Raw genomic sequence first — 26,284 nt, forward strand, 5'->3', positions numbered from 1 at the left:
GAGGGGAGCGACTGTGGATCATCGGGACTGTGGAAATTCCTGTAATCAGTATCTGGGAGAATCAGGAAGATGAGATCCAGGTGTCTCTTTACCCTAGAGTTTTACCCTTTCCCACGAACTGACTGTGTCTGTATCAAGCAGCTCATTGACCTGGGAGCTGGACGGGCAGAGGGAGCTGGAGGCGAGGCAGGGACAGAAGCAGGAAGAAATGCTACAATAAAGTGCTTTGAACTTGATGTGTGTCAGTTGTTTTCAGTGGTGAATGTCTGTCTTGTAAGTTTCACAGGAGCCGCAGTGATTAGTTGGTGTTTTTTTTTAAGCATCAAGATTTAAAAGTAAAAAGATAAAAGCAAATTACTGCGAATGATGGAAATATGAAAAAACACAGAAAATGTTGGAAAAACTCAGCAGTTGGAGGGAGAGTCAATGCTTCCAAATCAGATTCTCTTAATCAGATTTAAAAAAAAAATCACGCCCAACGTGGGGCTCGAACCCACGACCCTGAGATTAAGAGTCTCATGCTCTACCAACTGAGCTAGCCGGGCATGTGAACAGCAATCACGTACCCCAACATACATGGATAAACCTGTTGCTTTCCACCTGATACCTCAGCTTGGTCGGAATTTTAAAGTGTGGAACGTAATCAGCTTACAAAAGACCCAAAGTTGCAATGCGTTCCCCTCAATCATCAATAACATCATTCACATCTTTCACTGCTTAGCTGCACCTCCTTCCAAATACTGCGATCCATTTTCCTCAGGATTTTCTCCTGCATTTAATATTTACCTGCTTTGTGTCCTCATGTTGAAATCAGGTTCACTTCATTATCCAACACAAATTGAATTACAAACCTGATGGACAAACAATGGAAATCAAGTCACTCGTAACACAAATCCCATGGTGTTCATTTTCAGATTCACAACATTCAGCTTTTCAATAAAATGAAGGAATTTTACAGTGAAAATAATTAGTAAGTTTGTGTGACTTTTATTTTTGACTCACCCACTCGGGAATTCCGTTAATGCTGCTCGGAGGTTTAGTGAGCGTGATATAATCTACCTGCGTTTTCCTGAGCCTGTGCTCGGTGTGTTGGGAGGTTTGGTCCAGGTTGGAGAATCTTGTGTCCCAGAGATGGGCAGTAACCCGCTGATTGAAGCTGCAGTCGCTACTTTCTGCTGGCAGTGGGTGACTGGAGAGTGCGGGGCCAGAATATTGCTTCTTTTCTGCTTTTCCCTGTCTTACTCACTGTGGAGCCGAGGAAGACTGAGTAATTGATGGGTTCGTTTGATTCCAACTATTTCTTGGATTTCTAGTGGGGTTCAGAGCGGGTCCAAATCTTTTCTCATTGTACTTGACAGAAAACGTAATTTTAAAAAGAAGCTGTTTTGTGGTAGCTCACTGGACAACAAAAGACCTGCCACTGTTTTGGGGATGATATCTAGCAGCCCAAGTACAATCGAGAACTGTATGGCAATGATTGGTGATGAGGGGGAGAAACCTTCACCCACTGGGTGGTTTTGAATCACTAACCTATCAGTTAACAGGCAAACACGCTAACCAATTGTGTCACAGAAACTTCCACAAACCTAACTGACAAGGTATCCCAACCAGGGTGTCAGAGAGTCTAATCTTCAGATTGCCACTACCCAGATGGCTGTCTCACTCTATCAGTTTCACACCTCCAAAATAAAGGGTGAGACATTCATTATGGATACATGGAAACAGCCTGATCCCACCCACTGCAGACATATCCATGTCACCGGGGATCAGCTCTTCTTCAACTGGTGCCATCTCCCTTCGAGTCTTTCATTGTCTTGTCTGTTAACAAGTATTCTGATTGTCCCAAAGCCAATATTAGGTTTGGATTCCTGTGCAGTAACGAGAATCCTTTCACTGTCTGAGATCAGTTAATTTCACAGAGAACACCAGAGTCAATATTCCAACATCTTAAAGAAAGGAAAGGTGCCTTTACTTACTATGATTCACACTTCATTCGAATTGGATTCCATTCTTCAAAGGGGATTTTCATTTCCTTCTAGAGCTCCCTGAGCACTTCTGGCAACATCTTTGGATTGAGAGGCTTAATTAACATTTCAGATGCAGTGCAGTTCTAATGAAAGGCTACAGACCTGAAATGAAAACGATGTCTCTCTCTCTCTCTCCACAGACGCTACCAGATCTGCTGAGAATTCCAGCATTTTATGTTTTTATTTCAGATAACCAGCATCTGCAGTACTTTGCTTTTTTTTCATTGTTAGTGAAACATATAAGACCCTGAGTAGTACTTGACAGGGCGGGTTTGGAGAGGATGTTACCTCTTGTGGGAGAATCTAGAACTCGGGATCGCTGTTTAAAATTAAGGGTTCACCCATTTAAAACGGAGATGAGGCGATGTTTTTTTCTCTCAGTGGGTCATGAAACTTATGACCGCTCTTTCTGAAAAGGCTGTGGAAGCAGAGTCATTAAATATTTTTAAGGCAGAGGTGGATATATTCTTGGCAAGCAAGGGTGTGACAGGTCATCAGAGATAGGTGGGGTACAGATTTCAGGTGACTATCAGATCAGCCATGATCTTATTAAATGGCGGAGCAGGATTGAGGGGCCGAATGGCCTAATCCTACTCCTTTTCCTTATGTAGTGCTGAGAACGTGGAGCCCATTACCAGTAGATTTTGAGATCATATCTGAGCTGAAAATGTGTAGGTAAATTCACACTGTAAACAGATTGTTCACCATCTGGAATTGGAGAGGGATTCACTCTCATCCCATTTACTGACACAGGAACACAGTCTTGCTGGTGCGAGACCATTCAGATACTTCACGTGTGCAAAGGGCTTTCTTCAGTTTTCCCACAAGTTAACACTCCAACTTTAAAAATTCAAAAGATTTGATCCACAATTGGAGAAATGATAATAGCATGACACGGTTTAAATGTTCCACGTATAGGGGGAAAAGTCACGAGCTCATCCCCATCTGCTGAGACTGCACTGAGTTCAGATCTAACTGTAGGATTATTATGTCCAGGTGAGAATTGTGGTGGAGCCCTGAGCAATTTGGCCACTCATCAATTGATTCAACAATTTTATGTCTTGTCCCTATGTCACTAATCATATTCTGAATACAGGACATAGGTTTCTGTTCTATAATATGGTCTTTCAATGGCGGAGCGGAGACCCAGGATTAACTGCGAGACAGAATGTGCCCTATTCTCACTCCAGCAGCTCCCTGCGCGTGCGCATTGCTGCGTGTTGTGGGGCATGCGCATTTCATCTGTTTCATGAGCATGCGCAGTGCTGGTCTGTGACTGAAGCTGCTCATCGCGGGTGAGAGGATGTCGAGCGGAGCAAACTAACAGGGTTAGTGGGTGTGTGAGGAGGAATGGAGCCAGCGGAGTGGGCAGGGAGGCTTCATAAAGACACAGTGCAGGCCGCAGACCCCAAATAACAAGGTACCGGTCTTGGGTTTGCAGAGAACGGGCCGAAAAAGTCTGGATTTCTCCCTTCGGCAGGCCCGGGGTAACGGCCGCCATCTTTATAAGGGGCAATGTGCAGCAGGGCGCATGCGCGGCCATCCTGGCCCAAGTAGCAGGAGGACAGAATGTTGTGAATTCCTAACCTGGACTGACCGGGATGGATTTTGGAAACTCCTTTTCTAGGGGGTTAGAAGGGGAGAGTTTACACACAGCAAACTCAAACCAAGAGAAATGTTTGTCTCTTCTTAATTGATGTTCGGGATTGACAATGATGGATTTTGTGAACTTTGTTTACAGCGAGTTAGAGGAGGGTAAACCTGAGGGAGATGAGAAACCAAAACCAAACATCACGTCAAAATCTGAAAGTCACTTGTTTCACCAGGACCTGAATATTACCAGCCTTTGAAAGTAAGCATTGAGTTCCAGGTCATTATCAGTCACTGTGTAAAATAAACTCTTCCTTGCATCCGCCTTGTGGAACTTGCCCAAAATCTTAAAACTCTGTCCCTTATTCCTTTCATAATCAGCTAATGGGAGCAGCTTTTATTTAACTACCTTTCTTAATCCTGTACCCCTCTATCAAATCTTCCCTCAACCTCCTTTACTCCAAGGAGAACAACCCCAGTTTCTCGAACCTCATCTTAAAGTTGAAACTCCTCATCTCTTGAACCATTCTGGTTAATCTCCTCTGTACCCTTACATCCTTCACAACGTGTGGTGATCACTAGTTTGCACGGACCCAGATGTTCTGTTTTTGTGCCTGTGACATCATCACACATCAACAATTACACGGTGACTTCACTCGGCTCCCCGGGTCTTTCCTCAACTGGGAGATTTTTCTCTGACTACAGTGCTTCTGATACCTTTCTAGCTGCAGGCTCCAGCAGGAGATTTTAAAGTTGAAAACTGAAACTGTTTCAGAGTTGATTGTTTTTCACCATCCACCTACAATTTAGAGCTTTTAGTTCTATGCTCTGTATCTGTGAGAGGCTCCATGGCTCTGGGGCTGGTGTGGCTCCTTTACTGTGGATCTGAATCCATGTTCATCCTTTGATCTGTTTCACCTCTGCCCACCCTGATCACTTCGCTGCCATTTTTTAACTTCCCCTGTCTCTAATAATGGATGTATTTGAGTTATGTTTAATATTTTTTTGTTACAACTGTCAATTGTGTCTAAATGAGGTTTCCAGCACTGTCCACCCCCCCGACCATGTGCTGCTGGCTTCCCAGCTTTATCTTCCCACAGTATCTTTCACAGTCAGGAATTGCTTTTCCTGACCTATTGTCCATTTCTATTCCACTTCTGAGCTTATCTTGACCATCAAATTCTGCACCATTTTTACTCCCAGGGAGGAGGGGATAGTGTAATGGTATTGTCACTGGATGAGTAATCCAGAGACCCAGGGCAATATCCTGGGGACCCAGGTTCAAATCCCGTCATGGCAGATGGTGGAATTCCAATTCCATGAAAAAAATCGAGAATTAAAAGTCTGCTGATGACCAATGATGATTGTCGTAAAAACCCACCTGGTTCACTAATGCCCTTTAGGGAAGGAAATCTGCCATCCTTAGTCTTGGCCTACACATGACTCCAGACCACAGCAGTGGTTGACTCTTAACTGCCCTCTGAATGCTGGCCTGAGTGATGCCCACGTGAATTTAGAAAAATCATTCTGCACACCTTGAAACGTTAACTCTGTCCCTCTCCACAGATACCAGCATCTATTGTGATCCCCAGCTGCCTGTGGAGAAGATGATGTTTGACCTTCTTGAATCGCTGCAGTCCATGTGGTGAAGATGATCCCACAATGCTGTTAGGTAAGGAGTTACAGGTTATTCACCCAGCGATGATGAAGGAACTGTGATAAATGTCCAAATCAATAGCAACAATTTGTATTTATATGGCACTTTTAATGTAAAACAATGTTCCAAGGCATTTCACAGAAATATTAAAAGCAAAGTTTGACACTGAGCCAAATAAGATATTAGGGCAGGTGACCAAACGTTTGGTCAAAGAGGTAGGTTTTAAGGAGTGTCTTAAAGGAGAAAAATGAATTAGAGAGGTTTGGGGAGAAAATTCCAGAGCTTGGGGCCATGGAAACTGACAGAATGCTCAGCAGGTCGGAACGAAAGGGGCACAAACATCTCAGAGGGTTGTGAGGCTGGATTACAGTGATAGGGAGGGGCGAGACCAACATGGAATTTCAAAAAGTGGATGAGAATTTTAAAATGTAGGTGCTTCTTAACCCGGTGCTTTTGTAGGTCATTGAGCACATGGGTGATAGGTGAACAAGACTTGGTGCGAGTAAGCACACAGGCAGCAGAGTTTTGGATGACCTCAAGGTTACAGGGATGTTGAAAGTGGGAGGCCGGCCGGGAGTGCGTCAGACAGATCAGGATGGTGTGTGACTTGAAGGGGAACTTGGAGATGATGATGCTCATTTATAAACCTGCTACCCTGATCCTTCTGGGGGTGGAAGTTGAGGGATTGGAAGGTTCTGTCAAAGTTCTGCTTATGTTATAGATATAAACAATACATCTCCTTCGCCTCCTGCGCTACCTGCCTCTTTTTTTTTCTCTCTCTCTCTTTCTCACTCTCTCTTTCCATAGAGGCCAGTGTCAATCCAGACTGGGTGGCAGGTTCCCTTCCCTGAAGGACATTAGTGACCCAGTTGGGTTTTTATGACAATCCAGCATCTTTCATGGTCACTTTTTCCTTGTGCCGGCCCCACAAATTCCCAGATCAGCTCATCTGTGACCCTTTGTGTTCATGTCCCTTCTTTTTCCTTGTGTTAGGAAATATTTCACAGGGGAGTCGAAGGGGAGGATTTGCAGTCGGGAAACTGAAACCAAACATCACATCAGGATCTGACTGAGCTGCCCAATTTATCATAACCTGAATATCATCGGATTTTGAACATGGAAGGAAAAAGCACCGTTCACAGTGGGGAGAAGCCGTACACGTGTTCTGTGTGTGGACGAGGCTTCAGCCAATCACCTGGCCTGTCAAGACATAAATGTAGTCATAGCGATGAGAAACCAGAGGGTGGTGGGAGTCTAGAAATCACTGCCTGAAAGCGTGTAAATGATTTGGGTGGTTGAGTCAGAAACTCTTCTAACATTTAAGAACTATTAAAATGTTCACTTGCAGCCTGAGCCTATTGGCAGAACGAATAGGGTACTCAATGGTACAGTCCTAAAGAGTGTGTAGGGACTTGGGGAACCAGGGGTTAATGTGCATACACATTTGAAGGTGAAAGGACATATTGAGAGAGCAGTTCGCAAAATATATGAGATCGTGGGTTTCATAAGCAGATTTAATGTGTATAAACGCAGGGAAAAAATGCTGACCCGTTATAAAGCTCTGGTTAGGTCACAACAGGAGTATTGCATCCAGTTCTGGTCTCCACACTTTAGGAAAGGGGTGATGCAGAGGAGATTTACCAGAAGGTTCCAGGAAAAAGGGAATTTGGTTACAAAGTGAGATTGGAGAAGCTGAAGTTGTTCTTCTTGGAGTTACAGAGTTGAGGGGAGATTTGTTAGAGGTGAACAAGATTGTGACAGGTTTAGATAAGGTGGACAAAGAAAATGTTGTTTCCAATTGGTGATGGTACAAGGATTAGGGAGACACAGATTGAAGGTTATGGGCAACAGATACAGGGCAAATGCAGGGAGGAACATTTTACACAACAAGTGGTAATAACCCCAAACTCTCTGCCTATGAGCAGGCTGGAAGCAGACATGATCAATGCTTTAAAATTAAATTGGACCAGCATTTAAGAGAAATACATATGCAGGGAGTTGAAGACACAGCGGGGCAATGAGACAGACTAGACTGCTCTACAGAGAGCTGGCATGGACTCAATGGGCTGAATGGCCTCTTTCTGTGCTGCAATGACTCTGACACGTTTGTTTGACCTCTCCTCATAATTTAACCCTTGGAATCCAAGTGTTATTCAGGTACATCTGCAATGCTCTCCCACTAAGGCCAATATAGTTAATCCTTCCTAAGTTGCTGGCCAGAACTGAACACTGTATTCCTGTTCTGATGAAAGGTCATGTTGACCTGAAACATTAACTTTGTTTCTCTCACAGATGCTGCCAGACCTGCTGAGCACTTCCAGCATTTTTTATTTTTTTTACAGTGGTTTAGGTGCAGTCTAACCAGGGTTTTGAAAATCTCAGTGCTTTTCCCACAAACGGAACAGACAAATCTTTTTCCTTCCACAGTCAAAGTCATTTAGATCCTGATGACTCAAGTGACTCTGTCAGACCTTGATGTGATGTTTGGTTTGAGTTTCTCCATCTGCAAATCCTTCCCATTGGAAATCCTGTAAAAAGATTATTAAAAAATTCCCTGTCAGTCAGGGGTAGAAATTGAGAAGAGACAATTATTTCTCTTGGTTTGAGTTTGCTGTGTGTAAATCCTCCCCTTCTAACCCTCTGGAAAAGGAGTTTCCAGACACTTGGTGTAAACTGGGCTCCGAGAGTTTCTAATCCGGGTGTTTGTGAACCCTCCCAGTCCACCCTCCGGCTCCATTCCTCTCCTGCACTCGGCCCTTTCTCACCCGCTGGACTGTCACCCGACCGCCTTCATCCTAGTTCCGCACTGGTAGTGCGCATGCTTCAATGTAAGACCGGCCACGCCCCTCATTCACTCCGATTGGTCGGAGAACCAGCCGCTCACGCTCTATCCTCAGGCCAGCCCCCTCTTCCTATTGGTCCGTAGCTGCTGTCAGTCATTGAGAGCTGGAGCATGCGCAGAGCGTGAAGTCAGACGTGGGGAGAGCTTGAGCGAGCGGATTTGAAATGCGGGATTTACAAAGACGAGTGTGGAATGAGAGCTGGAAAAAATACCTGTGAGCAAAGATAGGCCTAGCGGGTAAGTTGGGAGGCTTGATGAGTTCAAGGTCTCTGCCCTAAACCCTCAATAAGGAACCATCGGTTCAACGACAGCTTCGGCTGTTTGTCCGGAAGTAGGTCCGAGTTAATGGCTGCCATCTTTATAGGGGGCAAGAAGCAGCAGAGCTTGTGTGCTGTCGCCATCTTTGTAGGGGCAATGTCCAACAGGAAGCATGCGAGGCCGCCTTCTTTACAGAGGCTGCAGACCCGGATGAATGACCCGCAGGAGGGACAATAAATCAGAGATAGAGTTTGGTGTGAAATCAATGGGTTGTTGTAAAACAGATCAGGGTAACAGTCAGAAACAACAACAACTTCTATTAACATCATAAATCATCCCAGTGAGCTTCACAGGGAAATTATAAAACAAAGTGTGACACCCAGACACAGGAGGAGATATGAGGGCAGGTGACCAAAAATAGTTAAATAGTCACTTGGTTGTACGGAATTTGATTATTACCTAAAAAAGAGACAAGCTGTCAAAGCTTTTTGACTTGCACTCACCAGGACACATGCAAGAATCCCAAATTTCAAAGGGAACAACAATTTCTACTGCACGAGAAAAGGGTGCAGATTGGTTGTTCCCATGGAGAACACAGCCAGGAGCTGTCATCCCCTGCGCTTTTGTTTAATTCCACAAAAGACCTCATGCCTGGACTTGTTCCTTCTGCCTGCAGAGGACAGGTCCCTGTGGATGAACATACGGAGCTTCTAGCAAGTGTTAGTGAGACACATTACAAGCCTGACTGATACTTTTTGAAATTTGGTATTCTTCCCTCTATCCTGATGAGTACAAGATAAAATGTTTTGACAGAATGTCTTTTTTTATTAATACTCAATTGTCTTAAAGGGGGAAAGTGTGGTAGACAGAGGGAGAGAATTTCAGAGCTTGGGGTCGAGGGAACTGAAGGCACGGACGCTAATGGTGGAGCAATTAAAATAGGGAATACTAGAATTAGAGCAGTGCAGATATCATAGAGGGTTGTGGGTCTGCAGGAGCCACAGAGAGGAGGCCATTGGGGGATTTGAAAATAAGAATGAGAATTTTCAAATCAAGTTGCTGCTTGAACGGGAACCAAGGAAGATCAGGGAATGGGCCTAGCTGTGAGTGAAGACACAGACAGCAAAAATATGGATGTCTTCAAGGTTACAGAGGGTAGAATGTAGGAGAGCAGCCAGGAGTGTGTAAGAATGGTCGAGTCTGGAGGTAAAAATGGCAGTCATGAGGGTTTCAGCAGCAGATGAGACACTCCTGAGACAGGGGTGAGGTCAGGTGATATTATGGAGGTGGAAACAGGCGATCTTAGTGATGGCACAGACATGAGGTCAGCAGCTCATTTCAAGATCAAATGTGACACCGAGGTTGTGAACAGACTGGTTTAATCTCAGACTGTTCCCAGGGTGAGGGATGGAGTTGGTATCTGGGAAATGGAGATTGGAGCAGGGACCAAAGACTGTGTCTTCAGTCTTCTCAGTGTTTAATTGGAGTTAATTAATCATCAGGAAGAGAAACAGGAACCAGAATGGGCCATGAGACTGATCCCAGGTTTAATTCAGTTAGAGAGGGAGAGAAAGTAGGAAACCTTGGGATGTTTGGAGAAACCACCTACTCAATCGCTCATTAAATCTCCACACAGTAAGTTTTGGACACAAGGTTAACATCTGCTATTCTCCCTCGGTCAGAGGGTTTCAGATTAATGTTTTGTCACGAGTAATCTCTGAAGTGAATGATCAGACATATTGTCACCTCCAGTTGTAGAAATTTGTTAAAAAGATACAGAAGGAATTGTCCAAAACTCTGTTTGGATGTCAGCACAGGGAGGAGGGAGAGTGTGTGGGATGGGGATTTGCAGCTTTCGCAGAACAAGAGAGAAAAAAATGTTCCATAGAAACTAGAATTGTCTGTTCTGAATTTCTATCCTTTTCTTACAGTGATGACTCTTGTAAACTCCTTTTACAGAGAATTAGAAGGGGAGGATTTTCGGGCAGGAAACTCAAACCAAACATCACATTAAGATCTGACAGTCACTTGATTCATCAGGACCTGAATATCATCACCTTTGAATGTGGAGGGAGGAACGTTTGTTTGTTCTGTCTGTGGGAAAAGATTTCAAACATCAGTGTGACTGGAAAAGCACCGAGACACACACACACCCGAGTGAGAGTGTTCCAGTGAACTGACTGTGGAAAGAGCTTTAACCAGTTACACAGCCTGAAATAACATCACACCATTCACAGCGGGGAGAAACAGTACACGTGTTCTTTGTGTGGACGAGGCTTCAACTGATCATCAAACTTGGAGAGACACAGGGACACCTGCACCATGGAGAAACCGTGGAAATGTGAGGACTGTGGGAAAGGATTCAATTGTCCTTCCAAACTGGAAATCCATCGACGCAGTCACACTGGGGAAAGGCCGTTCACCTGCTCCGAGTGTGGGAAGGGGTTTACTCAGTTATCCAGCCTGCTGACACACCAGCGAGTTCACACTGGAGAGAGACCATTCACCTGCTCCGAGTGTGGGAAAGGATTCAAGCGGTTATCCCACCTGCTGACACACCAGCAAGTTCACACAGGAGCGGGACCATTCACCTGCTCTGAGTGTGGGAAGGGATTCACTCAATCATCCAGCCTGCTGATGCACCAGCGAATTCACACTGGAGAGAGACCATTCTCCTGCTCTGAGTGTGGGAAGGGATTCACTCAGTCATCAAACCTGCTGATACACCAGCGAGTTCACACTGGGGAAAGACCATTCACCTGCTCCGAGTGTGGGAAGGGATACACTCAGTTATCCACCCTGCTGACACACCAGCAAGTTCACACTGGAGAGAGACCATTCACCTGCATGGTATGTGGGAAAGGATTCACTGGCTCCTCTGACCTGCTAAAGCACCAGCGAATTCACACTGAGGAGAGGCCATTCAGTTGTACTTCCTGTAGAAAGAGATTCAGGACTTCATTCAACCTCAAAGTGCACCAGCGAATTCACACTGGGGATAGGCCTTTCACCTGCTCCAAGTGTGGGAAGGGATTCACTCAGTCATCCACCCTGCTGACACACCAGCGAGTTCACAATGAAGAGACACCATTCTCCTGCTCCGAGTGTGGGAAGAAATTCACTAAGTCATCTAACCTACTGACACACCAGCGAGTTCACACAGGAGAGAGGCCATTCACCTGCTCCAAGTGTGGGAAGAAATTCACTCATTCATCAAACCTTCTGACACACCAGCGAGTTCACACTGGAGAGAGACCGTTCACCTGCTCTGAGTGTGGGAAGGGATTCACTCAGTTATCCAGCCTGCTGAAACACCAGCGAATTCACACTGGGAGAGACCGTTCACCTGCTCTGAGTGTGGGAAGGGATTCACTCAGTCATCCCACTTGCTGAAACACCAGCGAATTCACACTGGAAGAGACCGTTCACCTGTACTTCCTGTGGAAAAGGGATTCAGCCTTCATTCCACCTCATTGTACACCAGTGAATTCACATTGGAGAGAGACCATCCACCTGCTCCGAGTGTGGAAAGGGATTCACTCATTTATCCAACCTGCTGAGACACCAGCGAGTTCACACTGGGGAGAGGCTGTTCACATTCTCCGAATGTAGAAGGGATTCACTTGGTCATCCCACCTGCTCAGACACCAGCGAGTTCACAAGTGTCTGCAGGGGTTGGATTCTGCTGTTATTGCTGCTGTTAATCACATCCAGAACTGAACCATGTTCATTCTGATAGCTGTGGTTTGTTTCTATTGATGTTAATAATCCTTGTAACTGGGCTGAAATTTAATATCTTGATGTCTGTTAAATAAATCAGTTTTGTTTCAATCTCTAAGAATGTCGAGTCCTTGATTTCTCCAGGATAAGAGGAGACTAATTGATGTCCTGTTCCCAACTGCTCCATTTTTGGATCTTTTCTCCTCTCTCACTCTAGATTCTTTCAGTTTTGGTTTTGGTAACCTTTGGTTACTCTCATGGATAAGTCCCAACTCCCCACACCTCCCAGAGAGCCTTGGGATCCAGGGAAGTATCGGTATTAAAAACAGAAAATGCTGGAAATAACCGATACTTTTCCAAATGCCAATTGATTTTGTCCCGGATCATTGTCTCCAATCTTTCCCCACCACTGATGAGAAGCGGCTTGTCCTGGAATTGCTGTGTTTTTGAACAGGGGTGTAACATTTACAGTCTGTCAGTCCTTTGACACCACTACTATATAAGGAGGATTGGAAGATTGTGACCAGAGCCTCCACAAGTTCCATCTGAAGGATGCTGTCTCTGACAGTGCAGCAGTCCCTCAATGTCACCCTGGAGTGTCAGCCTAGATAATGTGCTCAGGTTTATTAATATTTCCTCTTGTTATTGATGTGGATCATTAAGAAACAATGGACTCTTATGATGTCATCCAGTCCCAGTGCGATGATGTCATCCAGTCCCAGTGCGATGATGTCATGAACACTATTAAATACCAACTGAGCCTTAGTGGTGAAAACAGTTTTGTTCGAGATGGCAGCAAGTCCATTACTAACAGATCAGGAAATGGAGTGAATGGGAAAGAAAGTGAGGCAGCTCATGGACATCGGGAATAGTGTTGTGGATTATGAAGACGAGAAACATGTCCATTTTATGTCCCATCTCCCGACACTCTGCCCCATCTCCCAATATGGAATTCATTGCCACAGAAGGCGGTGGAGGCCAGCTCATTGAGTGTATTTAAGATCGAGTTAGATAGGTTCTTGATTGGTAAGGGGATCAAATGTTGCGGGAGAATGGGGTTGAGAAACTTATCAGCCATGATTGAACGACAGGGCAGACTCAATGGGCTGAATGGCCTAATTTCTGCTCCTATGTCTTATGGTCTTATGACACCCTGTGACCATCTCCCGCCATGCTGTCCCCACCTCCTGACACTCTGCCTCCATCCCTCGACACTCTGCCCCCATCTCCTGACACTCTGCCCCCATCTCCTGACAACTCTGCCTCCATCCCCCGACACTCTGCCCCCATCTCCTGACACTCTGCGCCCATCTCCCGACAACTCTGTCCCCATCTCCCAACACTCTGTCCCCATCTCCTGAGCAATCTGTCTCTACCTCTGCTGAACCCACACAGGATGCACCATGTTGAAACCAGAGGAAAGGACTGGATGAGAAATTGTAATGCACCAAAGGTGTGCACATGGGCGTTTGACAAAATATTAAGTTTCCTGTTTTTAACAAGGACGCAGTAAATGTATTGATTGGGACCACTTCCAGCTCTTGTCCATTCTGACATCCCGTGGGCCAGCTCACCTTCTCAATGGGTTCATGCTGAACGTCAATCCAGGCTGGGAGCCATTTGGTGGATGTGCAATGGGTGGATGAGTGGGTGGAGGAATGCTCAGTTCACAGGGAGGGGGATGGGGGAGAGGGGTTGGTGCTGGTGGTGGGAAGTGTTCATTCTGAAGGAGTCCCACCTGAAACAGTGACTATTAACTTATCACTTTCTAATGGTGATTGACCTGCTGTGTATTTCCCCAGGTTTGTTCTGTTCAGTATTTCAGTATTTATATACTTATTAGCTTTGCTAAAACATATTATTCTGACACTGAAATACAGAGAATTTTAATTATGTTAATGTCAATCTCCATCGAGTACACAGGAGGACTCAACTGGTCCAAACTTTTTATGTTATCAATAAACAAAAATCCTACAAGATGTTTATTTGGGGAATTGTTTTTCTCTGAGACCCGGGACGGTCAAACTATGCCCCAAAGTTCAGATTTGGGCCGTGAGCCTGGGCTATGGGGCCCACATACATGGAGCACCATTACCGGATGTCCTTCATCCCCGATTTTAATCACTCGACCATTGGTGGCTGGGCCTTCAGCTGCCTGGACCCTAAGCTCTGGAATTTCCACCCTAAACCTCTCCACCTTTCTAATTCACTTTCCCCCTTTCAGACACTCCTTATAACCGACCTCTTTGACCAAGCAGTTGGTCATCTGACCTAATATGTCCTTATGCCCCTGTGAAACTTCTTGGGACAATGAGTAGCTCAATATAAATATAAGTTGTTGCATTTGTTGTTGTATTTCAGTCAGAGCTGATCACTTATTGGATCTGTATCAATGTAACTCAGATAGACACAGCTTGTGTCTTAATTCAGTGAGATCTGATCACTTACTGAGTGAGTGAGTCTGTATCAATGTAACTCAGATAGACACAGCTTGTGTCTTAATTCAGTGAGATCTGATCACTTACTGAGTGAGTGAGTCTGTATTAATGTAACTCAGATAGACACAGCTTGTTGGAACAGACCTAGGGAGAAGGAAGCTCTAAATTAATCACTGCACCTTCTGTTCTCCACAGTTGGGAAAAAGATGATTCTTTCCAAACATCTATATGACGAATCAAGTAATTAAAGATAATTTGTTGTTTTGAACTGAATTATTTGGTAGAATTTGAGTGAAGGAATGGGATTGACCCACAGCCTGAGTCACCACTTTAAAGACAGGAAGAGAGAGAATCTGGAGAGGGGAAAAGAATTAGTAGGTGACTGGGCACTGAATCTGGAACAATGAGCAGAGAGGGGGAGGAGTGTGTGGGACAGGGATTTATAGATTTGGGGGAATGAAAGGAGAAAGAATGTTCCAAAGAAACTAGAATTGTCTGTTCTGAGTTTCTATCCTGTATTGACAGCGATGGCTTTTGTAAACTGTGTTTACAGGGGATTAGGGGGAGAGCATTTTCAGATGGGAAACTCAAACCAAAAATCTTGACAAGATCTTATAGAATCACTGAATTCATAAATGACCAGCCTTTGATTATGGAAGGAGAAATGTTTGTCTGTTCTGCCTGTGGGGAAGATTCACATCATAATTTGACTGGAAACTCACCAGGCCACATACACCTGAGTCGGAACATATGTCGGGGTCAAACCTGACATCACTTGTGCAAAAAGTCTGGTTTAGTCTCAGACAGTTGCCAGTGGGAGGAATCAAGTTGGTATCTAGGGAATGAAAACAATGGCTTCGGTCTTCCCAATATTGAATTGGAGGAAATTTCTGCACATCCACCATTGAATAACAGACAAACAGTCTGATAATTTAATAAAAGTGGAGAAGTGGAGAGAGGTGGTGGTGAGGTAGAGTTGGGCACTGACAGTGTACACGTGATAACTGACACTGTGTTTTCAGATGATGTCGTTGTGGGGAGAATGTTGATGAGGAGGCCAAGGCTGGATCCTGCGGGGACATCAGAGGTAACTGTGGAAGTGGGAAGGGAATACATGACAAGTAATTCTCTAGCTATGATTCGATAGAGAAGAATGGAACCAGTTGAGAGCAGCCCCACCCAGCTGGATGACAGTGGAGAGGTGTTGGAGCAGAATGGTGTGGTCAACCCTGTCAAAGGCTGCAGACAGATTGAGAAGGGATAGTTTCCCTTTGTCACTGTCACATAGGATATCATTGGCGCTTTGATCAGAGCTGTTTCAGTCCAGTGGCAAGGGCAGAAACCTGATTGGAGGGATTCAAACAGGGAGTTCTGGGAAACAATGGCATGGATTTGGGAGGTGTGAATATGTTTGAGGAGTTTGGAGAGGAAAGGAAGGTAGGAGATGGGACAGCAGTTTGCAAGGACAAGGCCAAAGGTTTGTTTATTGAAGAGGGCTTGATGATGTCAGATTTGAAGGAGAGAGGGACAATAACTGAAGAGAGAGAACCATTAACAATCTCAGTGAAAATGGGCAAGTTGGGTGACCAGCAGTTTAGTGGGAATAGGGTCAATGGAGCAGGAGGTGGGTCTCATGGACAAGATGAGCACTGAGAGGGCATGAGAGGAGATGGGAGTGAAACTAAAGAAAGATGTGGGTTCAGGGCTCGGACAAGAGGGATCTTTAGAGACAGTTTGTCTGGGTGGGCTCATGGAAGGGAGGGAAGCAGCAGAGGCAGCTGATCAGATTGTCTCAATCTTAGTGACAAAGAAGCTCCATGAGCTCCTCACACTTGTTGTTGGAGGTGAGGGTGGAGGAGACAGGGGACGGGGAGAGTCCTTCAAAAATAAATAACTTGTATGTTTAACACAGAGCTGATTTATTTGACTTTATTCAGAATATTAACAGCTATAACTGAGTTGGAGTTTATTAACATTAGTAGAAACAGATCCCAATCAACATGGTTCAGTCCAGGATGCAATTAACAGCAAAATCCATTCACTGTTGTCACTTGTGAATTTGCTGGTGTCTCAGCAGGTGGGATAACTGAGTAAATCCCTTCTCACACTCGGAGTAGGTGAATGGTCTCTCTCCAGTGTGAACTCGCTGGTGTGTCAACAGGTTGGGTAACTGAGTGAATCCCTTCCCACACGCGGGGCAGATGAACAGTCTCTCTCCGCTGTGAACCCGCTGGTGTACTGGGAGTTGAGATGATTCCCTGAACCCAGTCCCACAGTGAGAGCACCTGAACGGTCTCTCGTCAGTGTGAACACGTCGATGGGACACCAGTTCCCCGGAGCTTTTATAGCAATTCCCACACACTGAGCATTTGAATGGTCTCTCCCCAGTGTGAGTTCGCTGGTGTGTCAGCAGGTCAGATGTCTGAGTGAATCCTTTCCCACACGTGGAGCAGGTGAATGGTCTCTCCACAGTGTGAAGTCAATCATGTGACAGCAAGTTGAATGACTGAGTGAATCCTTTCCCACACACGGAGCAGGTAAATGGTTTCTCCCCAGTGTGAACCCGCTGGTGTGTCAGCAGATGGGATGAACAAGTGAACCTTTTCCCACACATGGAGCAGGTGAATGGTCTCTCTCCGGTGTGACTGCCGATGAGTTTCCCGTTCAGACGGGTAATTGAATCCCTTACCACAGTCCCCACATTTCCACAGTTTCTCCCTGTTATTTCTGCATATATGTTTTGACAGAGCGAATGATTGGCTGAAGCCTCGTGCACACACAGCAACACGTGTACGGTTTCTCCCCACTGTGAACGGTGCTTTTTCCCTCCATGTTCAAAATCCAATGATATTCAGGTTACGATAAATTGGGCGACTCCCATCAGATCCTGATGTGATGTTTGGTTTGAGTTTCCCGGCTGCAAATCCTCCCCTTCTAACACCCTGTGAAATTGATTTAAAACAGAAAAAGGGGAGTGAGAGAGAACCCACAAAAACACAAAGGCAGGTTGTGGAATTGAGCTGAATGAATCTGGGAATTTGTGGGGCTGGCACGAGGAAAAAGTGACCATGAAAACTGCTGGATTGTCATAAAAACCCAACTGGTTCACTAATGTCCTTCAGGGAAGGGAACCTGCCACCCAGTCTGGGCCTACACAAGACTCTGGTGTCAATAATAAAGCAAGTGTTGGGGCAGCAGGAGACCACATGGCCCTTCGAGCCTGCTCCATCATTCAATATGATTGTGGCTTCTCTTGGACTTCAACTCCACTTTCCTGCCCACTCCCCATATCCCTCGACTCTCTGAGAGACCAAAAATCTCCCCATCTCAGCCTGAAATATCCTCAATGTTGGAGCACCCACAACCTGCTGGGCTGGAGAATTCTATGTGAGGAGAAAAGGAGAGAGGAGTGGGAGAGGCAGAGGGTGAGGTGAGGGATTTTCATAGACCTACAAATAGCCCAGAACTTTGACAGAGTCTCCCAAACCTTCAACCTCTACCACCTAGAAGGCCCAGAGGAGCAGGTGTATGTGAACCTCCAAGTTACACACCATCCTGTCTTGTCTGACATCCAGTACTGGATGAACAGAAATTTCCTCCATTTCAATATTGGGAAGACTGAAGCCATTGTCTTCAGTCCCCGCTACAAACTCTACTCCCTCGGCACCGACTCCATCCCTCTCCCTGACAACTGTCTGAGACTGAACCAGATGGTTCACCACCATGGTGAAATATTTCACCCCAAGATGAGCTTCCAACCACATATCCACATCACCGTATTTCCACCTCGGTAACATCGCCCGACTCCACCCCTTATTTTCAATTTCCTGTATGGCTGCTCCCTGTTGCTGGAATCTCCTCCAGCATCACAGCCCTCGGAGATATCTGCACTCCTCTAATTTGGCCTACTGAGTGTTCCTGATTTCTATTGTTCCACATTCGTGCTCATTCTGTCAGTTTCCAAGGCTCCAAGCTCTGGAATTCACTCCCTAAACCTCTCCCATTCTCTACCTCATTTTCCTCCTTTAAGATACTCCGTAAAACCCACTTCTTTGGCCAAACGCTTGGTCACCTGCCCTAATATCTCCTCATGTGTCAAACCTTGCTTTGTAACGTTTCTGTGAAATGCCTTGGAACATTGTCTTACATTAAAAGTGTGATATAAAACAGATTGTTGTTATTGATTTGGACAAATATCACTGTTCCTTCATCATCGCTGGGTGAATAACCTGTAACTCCTTACCTAACAGCAATATGGGAGCACCTTCACCACACGGACTGCAGCGGTTCAAGAAGGTCAAACATCATCTTCTCCACAGGTAACTAGGGGTCACAATAGGCGCTGGTATCTGTGGAGAGGGAAACAGTAAATATTTCAGGGTGTGCAGAATGAATTACAGGGAGTAAAAGGTTGCAGAATTTGATGGTCAATATAAGCTCAGAAGTGGAATAGAATTGGACTATAGTGCAGGAAAAGCAATTCTTGACTCTGAAAGATACTGTGGGGAGATAAAGCTGGGAAGACAGCAGCACATGGTCGGGTGATGGGCAGCAGTGGAAACTTCATTGAGACACGGTCAGCAGAAGTAACAATAAAATACTAAACATAACTCAAATAGATCCATTATTAGAGACAGAGGAAGGTGGACAATGGCAGAGAGGTGATCAGGGATGGCAGATGTGAAACAGAGCAATGGATAGACATGGATTCAGATCCTCAGTAAAGGAGCCAAACCAGCCCCAGAGATATGGAACGTCTCACAGAAAACAGAGCACAGCACTAAAAGCTCTAAATTGTACATGGATGGTGAAAAATACTCACCTCTGATAGAACTTCACCATTTTCAAATTTAAACTCTCTTGCTGGAGCCTGCAGCTGGAAAGATATCAGAAGCACTGGAGTCAGTGAAAAATCTCCCAGTTGAGGAAATATCCGGGGAGCAGGATGATGTCACCGTGTAATTGTCGATGTGTGATGATGTCACAGTGTAATTGTCGATGTGTGATGATGTCACACACATGGAACATCTGGATCTGTGCAAACCAGTGATCACCACACATTGTGAAGGATGTGAAGGGCCTTGAGAGTGGACAGAATAGATTTATCAGAATTGTTCGAAGGATGAGGGATTTTAATTGTAAGATTAAATTCGAGAAACTGGAGTTCTTCTCCTTGGAGTAAAGGAGCTTGAGGGGAGATTTGATAGAGGTGTACAGGATTATGAAAGGTAGTTAAATAAAAGCTGTTCCCATTAGTTGATTATGAAAGGATTAAGCGACAGAGATTTAAGATTTGAGGTCAGATCCACAACGTGAGGAAGAGATTTTTTTACCCAGTAACTGAAAATGACCTGGAACTCAATGCTTACATTTGAAGGCTGGTGTTATTCAGGTCCTGGTGAAACAAGTGACTTTCAGATTTTGATGCCTTGTTTGGTTTCACGTCTCCTTCCTCATCTAACATCCTGTAAATGGAATTCAAAAAATCCATCACGGCCAATCCAGGATTGAAATTCAGAGAAGAAGAACTTTTGGTTTGAGTTTGCTGTGTGTAAATCCTCCCCTTCTGACCCCCTGTAAAAGGAGTTTCCAAAATCCATCCCTGTCAGTCCAGGATAGAAATTCACAACATTATCTCCTCCTGCTACATGGACCAGCATGAAGGCGCATGCGCCCTGCTGCACATTGCCCCCTATAAAGATGGCGGCCGTTACCCCGGGCCTGGCGAAGGGAGAAATCCAGATTTGCCCGTTCTCCGCAAACACAAGACCGGTACCTTGTTATTTGGGGTCTACACTGTGTCTTTGTGAAGCCTCTCTTCCCATTCCGCTGGCACCAATGCTCCTCACACATCCACTAACTCTGTTACTTTGCTCCACTCGACATTCTCTCACTCCCTCTGAATAGTTCCAGTCACAGACCAGCACTGCGCATGCTCATGAAAGAGACCGCAATGCGCATGCCCCATCATACTCAGAAGTGCGCATGCGCAGTTCGCTATTATTATGAGGATAGGGCACATTCTGGCCCGCAGTGAATGCTGCGTGACCACTCCGCCATTGAAAGATCATGTTTTAGCATAGAAACCTGTATCTTGTGATCAGAATACGATGGGTGCCATCGGGGAAAGACATAAACTTGTTGAATCAATTGTTGCAATGGCCAAATTGCTCCAAGGTCCACCGCTATTCTCTCCTGGATGCAGAACAAAACCCAACAGTTAGATCTCAACTCAGTGGAGTCTCAGCAGATGGGGTGAGCTAGTGACTTTTCCCCCTTTACATGGAACACTTAAACCCTGTCTTGCAAGCATCTCTGCTCTGATTGTGGATCAAATCTTTTGAACTTTTAAAGTTGGAGTGTTAACGTGTGGGCAAACTGAATAAAGCCCTTTGCACATGTGAAGTATCTGATTGGTCTCCCACCAGCAAGACTGGGTTGCTGTGTCAGTAAGTGGGATGAGTATGAATCCCTTTCCAATTTTAGCTGGTGAACAATCTGTTTACAGTGTGGGTTTACCTACACATTTTCAGCTCAGGCATGGATCTCAAAATCCACTAGTAATGGGTTCCACATTCTTCGCACTACATAAGAAAAAGGAGAAGGAGTAGGCCATTCGGCCCCTTAAGCCTGCTCTGCCATTTAATAAGATCATGGCTGACCTCATGGTAACCTGAAATCTGTACCCCACCTATCCCCAATAACCTATCACCCCCTTGATTACCAAGAATATATCCACCATTGCCTTAAAAATATTCAAAGACTTTGCTTCCACAGTCTTTTCAGGAACAGAGTTCCAAAGTTTCACGGCACTCTGAAAGAAAAAGAAATCGCCTCATCTCTGTTTTAAATAGGTGACCCCTTGTTTTTAAACAACGATCCCGAGTTCTCAATTCTCTCACAAGAGGTAACATCCTCTCCAAATCCACCCTGTCAAGTACCCTGAGGATCTTATATGTTTCACTGATCAGGTAAAGCTAAATACTGCAGATGCTGGTTATCTGAAATAAAAACAGAAAATGCTGGAATTCTCAGCAGATCTGGGAGTGATTGTGGAGAGAAAGACATGGTTTTCATTTCAGGTCTGTAACCTTTCATCAGAACTGCATTGCATCTGAAATGATAATTATGCCTCTCAATCCAAGGATGCTGCCAGATGTGGTCAGGGAACTCAAGAAAGCAATGAAAATCCCCTTTGAGGAATGGAATCCAATGCAAATGAAGGGTGAACTGCCCGACTGACCAGAGACAGTCAAAGCACCTTTCCCTTCTTTAAGACGCTGGAACATTGACTCTGATGTTATCAGTGAAATTAACTGACCTGAGATAGTGAAAGGATTGTCGTTACTGCATATCAGGAATTCAAACCTAATGTCGGCTTTGGGACAATCAGAATACTTGGTAACAGACAAGACACTGAAAGGCTCGAAGGGAGGTGGCTCCGTTTGTCGGAGAGCTGAATCCCAGTGACATGGATGTGTCTGCAGTGGGTGGAATCAGACTGTTTCCATGTATCCACAATGAATGTCTCACCCTTTATTTTGGAAGAATAAAACTGATAGAGCGTGATAACCATCTGTGTAGTGGCAATCTGAAGATCAGACTCACTGACACCCTGGTTGGGATACCTTGCAGTTAGGTTGGTGTAAAAGTCTGTGGCGCTATTGGTCAGCATATCTGCCTGTTAACTGAAAAGTTGATGATTCAAGGCCACCCAGGGGGGGGTTAAGGTTTATCCCCCTCATCACCAATCATTGCCACACAGTTCTGGATTGTCTTTGGATACTTGGGCCGCAAGATATCTTCCCCAAAACGGTGGCAGGTCTTTTGTTGTCCAGTGAGCTCCCACAAAAACAGCTTCTTTTTAAAATTACGTTTTCTGTCAAATACAATGAGAAAAGATTTGGATTCACTATGTACCTTCATCTAACCCATTAGAAATCCATGAAATTATTGGAATCAAACGAACCCATCAATTATTCTCTCTTCCTCAGTTCCACAGTGACTGAGACAGGGAAAAGCAGCAATATTCCTGCCCCGCACTCGCCAACCTCATGCTGCCAGCAGAAAGCGGCGACTGCAGCTTCAATCAGCGGATTACTGCCCATCCCTGGGACACAAGATACTCCAACCCAGGCCAAACCTCCCAATACACCGAGCACAGGCTCAGGAAAATACATGCATATCATATCCCGCTCACTAAAACTTCGAGCAGCATTTACAGATAACCCGAGTGAGTGAATCACAAACAAAAGTCACACCAACTTTCTAAACTTATCACTGTAAAATTCCTTTATTTTATTGAAAAGCTGACTGTTGTGAATCTGAAAATGAGCACCATAGGATTTGTGTTACTGAGTGACTTGTTTTCCATTATTTGACCGTCAGGTTTGCAATTCAAATTGTGTTGGATATTGAATTGAATCTGATTTCAACATGAGGACACAAAGCAGGTAAATATTAAATGCAGGAGAAAATCCTGAGGAAAATGGATCGCAGTATTTGGAAGGAGGTGCAGCTAAGCAGTGAAAGATGTGAATGATGTTATTGATGATTGAGGGGAATGCATTGCAACTTTGCGTCTTTTGTAAGCTGATTACGTTCCACACTTTAAAATTCCGACCAAGCTGAGGTATCAAGTGGAAAGCAACAGGTTTATCCATGTATGTTGGGATACGCGATTGTTGTTCACATGCCTGGCTAGCTCAGTCGGTAGAGCATGAGACTCTTAATCTCAGGGTCGTGGGTTTGAGCCCCACGTTGGGTGCTATTTTTTTTTTTGAATCTGATTTGGAAGCATTGACTCTCTCTCCAACTGCTGAGTTTTTCCAACATTTTCTGTGTTGTTTCATATTTCCATCATTCGCAGTAATTTGCTTTTATCTTTTTACTTTTAAATCTTGCTGCTGAAAAAAACCACCAACTAATCACTGCGTCTCCTGTGAAACTTACAAGGCAGACATTCACCACTGAAAACAACTGACACACATCAAGTTCAAAGCACTTTATTGTCGCATTTCTTCCTGCTTCTGTCCCTGCCTCGCCTCCAGCTCCCTCTGCTCGTCCAGCTCCCAGGTCAATGAGCTGCTTGATGCAGACACAGTCAGTTCGTGGGAAAGGGTAAAACTCTAGGATAAAGAGACACCTGGATCTCATCTTCCTGATTCTCCCAGATACTGATTACAGGAATTTCCACAGTCCCGATTATCCACAGTCACTCCCCTCCCAGTTGTTCAGCTTTTGAATTGATTTTCACACTGGGTTTCAATGTGCAGAAAGCAGAGCTGTGATAAGCTTATATTGTTCAGCAGATGTACTGCAAGAAGGTGCATAACAGGCTGATGATAACAGTGCTCTTTGGACGCGGTGAGCACCAGTGAAGGATTGGCACCATTAATGTGTCGCTCATTTAGTCTCGTGACTAATCTCGTGCTGGAAATGATAAGAAAACTCACTGAATTTGCTCCGTGTTTTGGTTTCAAAAGAGCCGAATACAAGGTAAGAAAGTGCATCTCGCTCGAGTGGGTTACAAAATGGCAGAATGACCCGTGCTGTTGGGAAACATAAAATTATAGAAAGTCACAGCACAGAAAGTGGCCATTCGGCCGGGTGTGCTGCTTTCAAAGAGCAGTAGTGATTGGTTGATCCATCAGGTATGATATTTGTGCCAATGCAAACCGTAGGCAGCCAGATTCGGACTGCTCCCATCCATATTTTGCCTCACACCAACATTTCTATGGTCTGTGCCTTGCAAACAGCCCTTCTCCTCTTCCCTTCACTGCCACTCACGAGTGTGATGTTTTCCAAATCTGAGGCGAAACTTCAACTTTCACTTCTCTGATTATGGTGGAGTTTTTAAGCGTTTTAATCAATGAGTGACCAACACTCGTTTCAACAAATACAATAAATCGATATTCCCTGACCGGGAATCGAACCCGGGCCTCGGCGGTGAGAGCGCCGAATCCTAACCACTAGACCACCAGGGAAGCTGCTTTGACATTTTTCGACTCGGCTTATCTACGCTGCTTTTGCCTATTGTTTTTCAGTTCAGATCTCTTTCAGCACAAAACTGCTTGTTTAGGTTCAAGATAAACGACTTCATCAGCCAATGAAAACAACAGTTGCTGTGAGCTGGAACATGAAACCGACAGTGAGATGAAATAGTCCCACAAGCTGCACATGCGTAACTTTCAATTTCCAAAACCCTCCACCCTGTTCGCTGAGCAGTGATTGGCTGCCGTGTTCCCTGCATGAGAACAATGACTCTCCTTCAGAAAGTACTTCAATAAAAGCAAAATACTGGAAATCTCAAATAAAAACATTAAACGCAGGTATAACTCAGCAGGTCTGACAGCGTCTGTGGAAAGCAAAACCTGCTGAGTTTCTCAAGCATTTTCTGTTTTTATTTCAAAAAGTGCTTAATTGGTTTGAAAGTGGTTTCAGAATTCGCTGGTCAGGAAAAGCGCTGTATAAAGGCAAGTCTGTCTTTCCTTCACTATCTTTAAATCCCAATCCTGTGGTTACTGACCCCCGTCAGTGGAAACAGTCTCTCCCTATCTGCACCATCAAGCCGCCCGTCCCCACTGCCCCCACCCACCTCATTGTGAACAGCTCAATGAAATCTCCACTTAAACTTCTTTGCTCTAAAGAGAACAATCCCGGTCTCTATAATCTCTCCACAAAACTGAATTTCCTCATCCCTGGACATGATGTAAGGCAGAGGATTGAGACGAGATTTTGGAAAATATTGTCAGTTGGCAGGTGGGAAAATGGAGAAGGAACCAAAACAGAAAACCCAGTCTCCATCTTTGTGAATCTTTAGAAACTCTTTGGGAACTGGAATCAGAGAGGAGAATGAAGGGTGAACTGTCCGACTGACCAGGGACAGTCAAGGCACCTTTCCCTTCTTTAAGACGCTGGAACATGGACTCTGATGTTATCAGTGAAATTAACTGATTTGAGACATTGAAAGGGTTCTCGTTACTGCACATCAGGAATTCAAACCTAATTTCGGCTTCGGGACAATCAGAATACTTGGTTACAGTCAAGACACGCCAAGGCTCGAAGAGAGAAGGCACCGGTTGTAAGAGAGCTGGTTCCCGGTGACATTGATGTGTCAGCAGTGGATGGTATCAGACTGTTTCCATGTATCCACAATGAATGTCCTACTCTTTATTTTGGAAGAGTAAAAATGATAGAGATAATTGTCTTTCCAGTAGCAGCAATCTGAAGCATTAACTCATTCATACCGTTGGTGACGTCTGCATCAGTCTCTGTGGCGCAATTGATCAGCGCCTTCGGCTGTTAACCGAAAGGTTGGTAGTTAGAGACCACTCGGGGCAAAGCCTTTACTGTTTTCTCCCCATCAGCATTGATTATCACACAGTTCCGGCCTGTCATTGGCTACTTGCGCTGAAATGAAAGACCCCCAAAATGTTGCCAGTTCCACTGTTATTAAGTGAGCTCCCAGGCAAGTGCCTTTTTTCGAATATTAATTGCAAATATAATGAAAAAACAATTAGACATACCATGTACCGATATCTTGCAAATATTGTGGAAATTTATGAAGCTATTGGATTGAAACAAACTCATCAATGATTCTCTCTTCCTCAGCTCCACAGTGAGTGAGACAGGGAAAAGCAGAAAAGCAGCAATATTCCGGCCCCGCACTCTCCAATCACCCGCTGCCAGCAGAAAGCAGTGACTGCAGCTTCAGTCAGCGGGTTACTGCCCATCCCTGGAACGCAAGATT

General features: G+C 44.9%; 2 long non-coding RNA genes, 3 other non-coding genes and 1 pseudogene across 5 annotated transcripts; 3 read left to right on the forward strand and 3 right to left on the reverse strand.

Moving 5' to 3' along the window:
- Positions 1 to 472: 472 nt before the first annotated feature.
- trnak-cuu lies at positions 473 to 545 on the reverse strand. The gene has a single exon. It is a non-coding gene; the product is annotated as a tRNA-Lys (tRNA).
- A 2,736-nt stretch (positions 546 to 3,281) lies between these two features.
- Positions 3,282 to 6,615, forward strand: LOC121292955. Its single transcript, XR_005946384.1, has 4 exons — positions 3,282 to 3,447; positions 3,769 to 3,879; positions 5,184 to 5,289; positions 6,282 to 6,615. It is a non-coding gene; the product is annotated as an uncharacterized LOC121292955 (long non-coding RNA).
- Positions 6,616 to 10,381: 3,766 nt separating this feature from the next.
- On the forward strand, positions 10,382 to 11,954 carry LOC121292937 (annotated as a pseudogene).
- A 5,466-nt stretch (positions 11,955 to 17,420) lies between these two features.
- On the reverse strand, positions 17,421 to 20,439 carry LOC121292967. Its single transcript, XR_005946403.1, has 4 exons — positions 20,309 to 20,439; positions 19,902 to 19,997; positions 18,776 to 18,881; positions 17,421 to 17,474 (listed from the first exon to the last, which is right to left on the reverse strand). It is a non-coding gene; the product is annotated as an uncharacterized LOC121292967 (long non-coding RNA).
- A 2,787-nt stretch (positions 20,440 to 23,226) lies between these two features.
- trnak-cuu lies at positions 23,227 to 23,299 on the forward strand. The gene has a single exon. It is a non-coding gene; the product is annotated as a tRNA-Lys (tRNA).
- A 1,147-nt stretch (positions 23,300 to 24,446) lies between these two features.
- trnae-cuc lies at positions 24,447 to 24,518 on the reverse strand. Its single transcript has one exon. It is a non-coding gene; the product is annotated as a tRNA-Glu (tRNA).
- Positions 24,519 to 26,284: the final 1,766 nt, after the last annotated feature.

Source organism: Carcharodon carcharias, chromosome 21 (genome assembly GCF_017639515.1).
Source record: "Carcharodon carcharias isolate sCarCar2 chromosome 21, sCarCar2.pri, whole genome shotgun sequence".
NCBI classification, from domain to species: Eukaryota; Metazoa; Chordata; class Chondrichthyes; order Lamniformes; family Lamnidae; genus Carcharodon; species Carcharodon carcharias.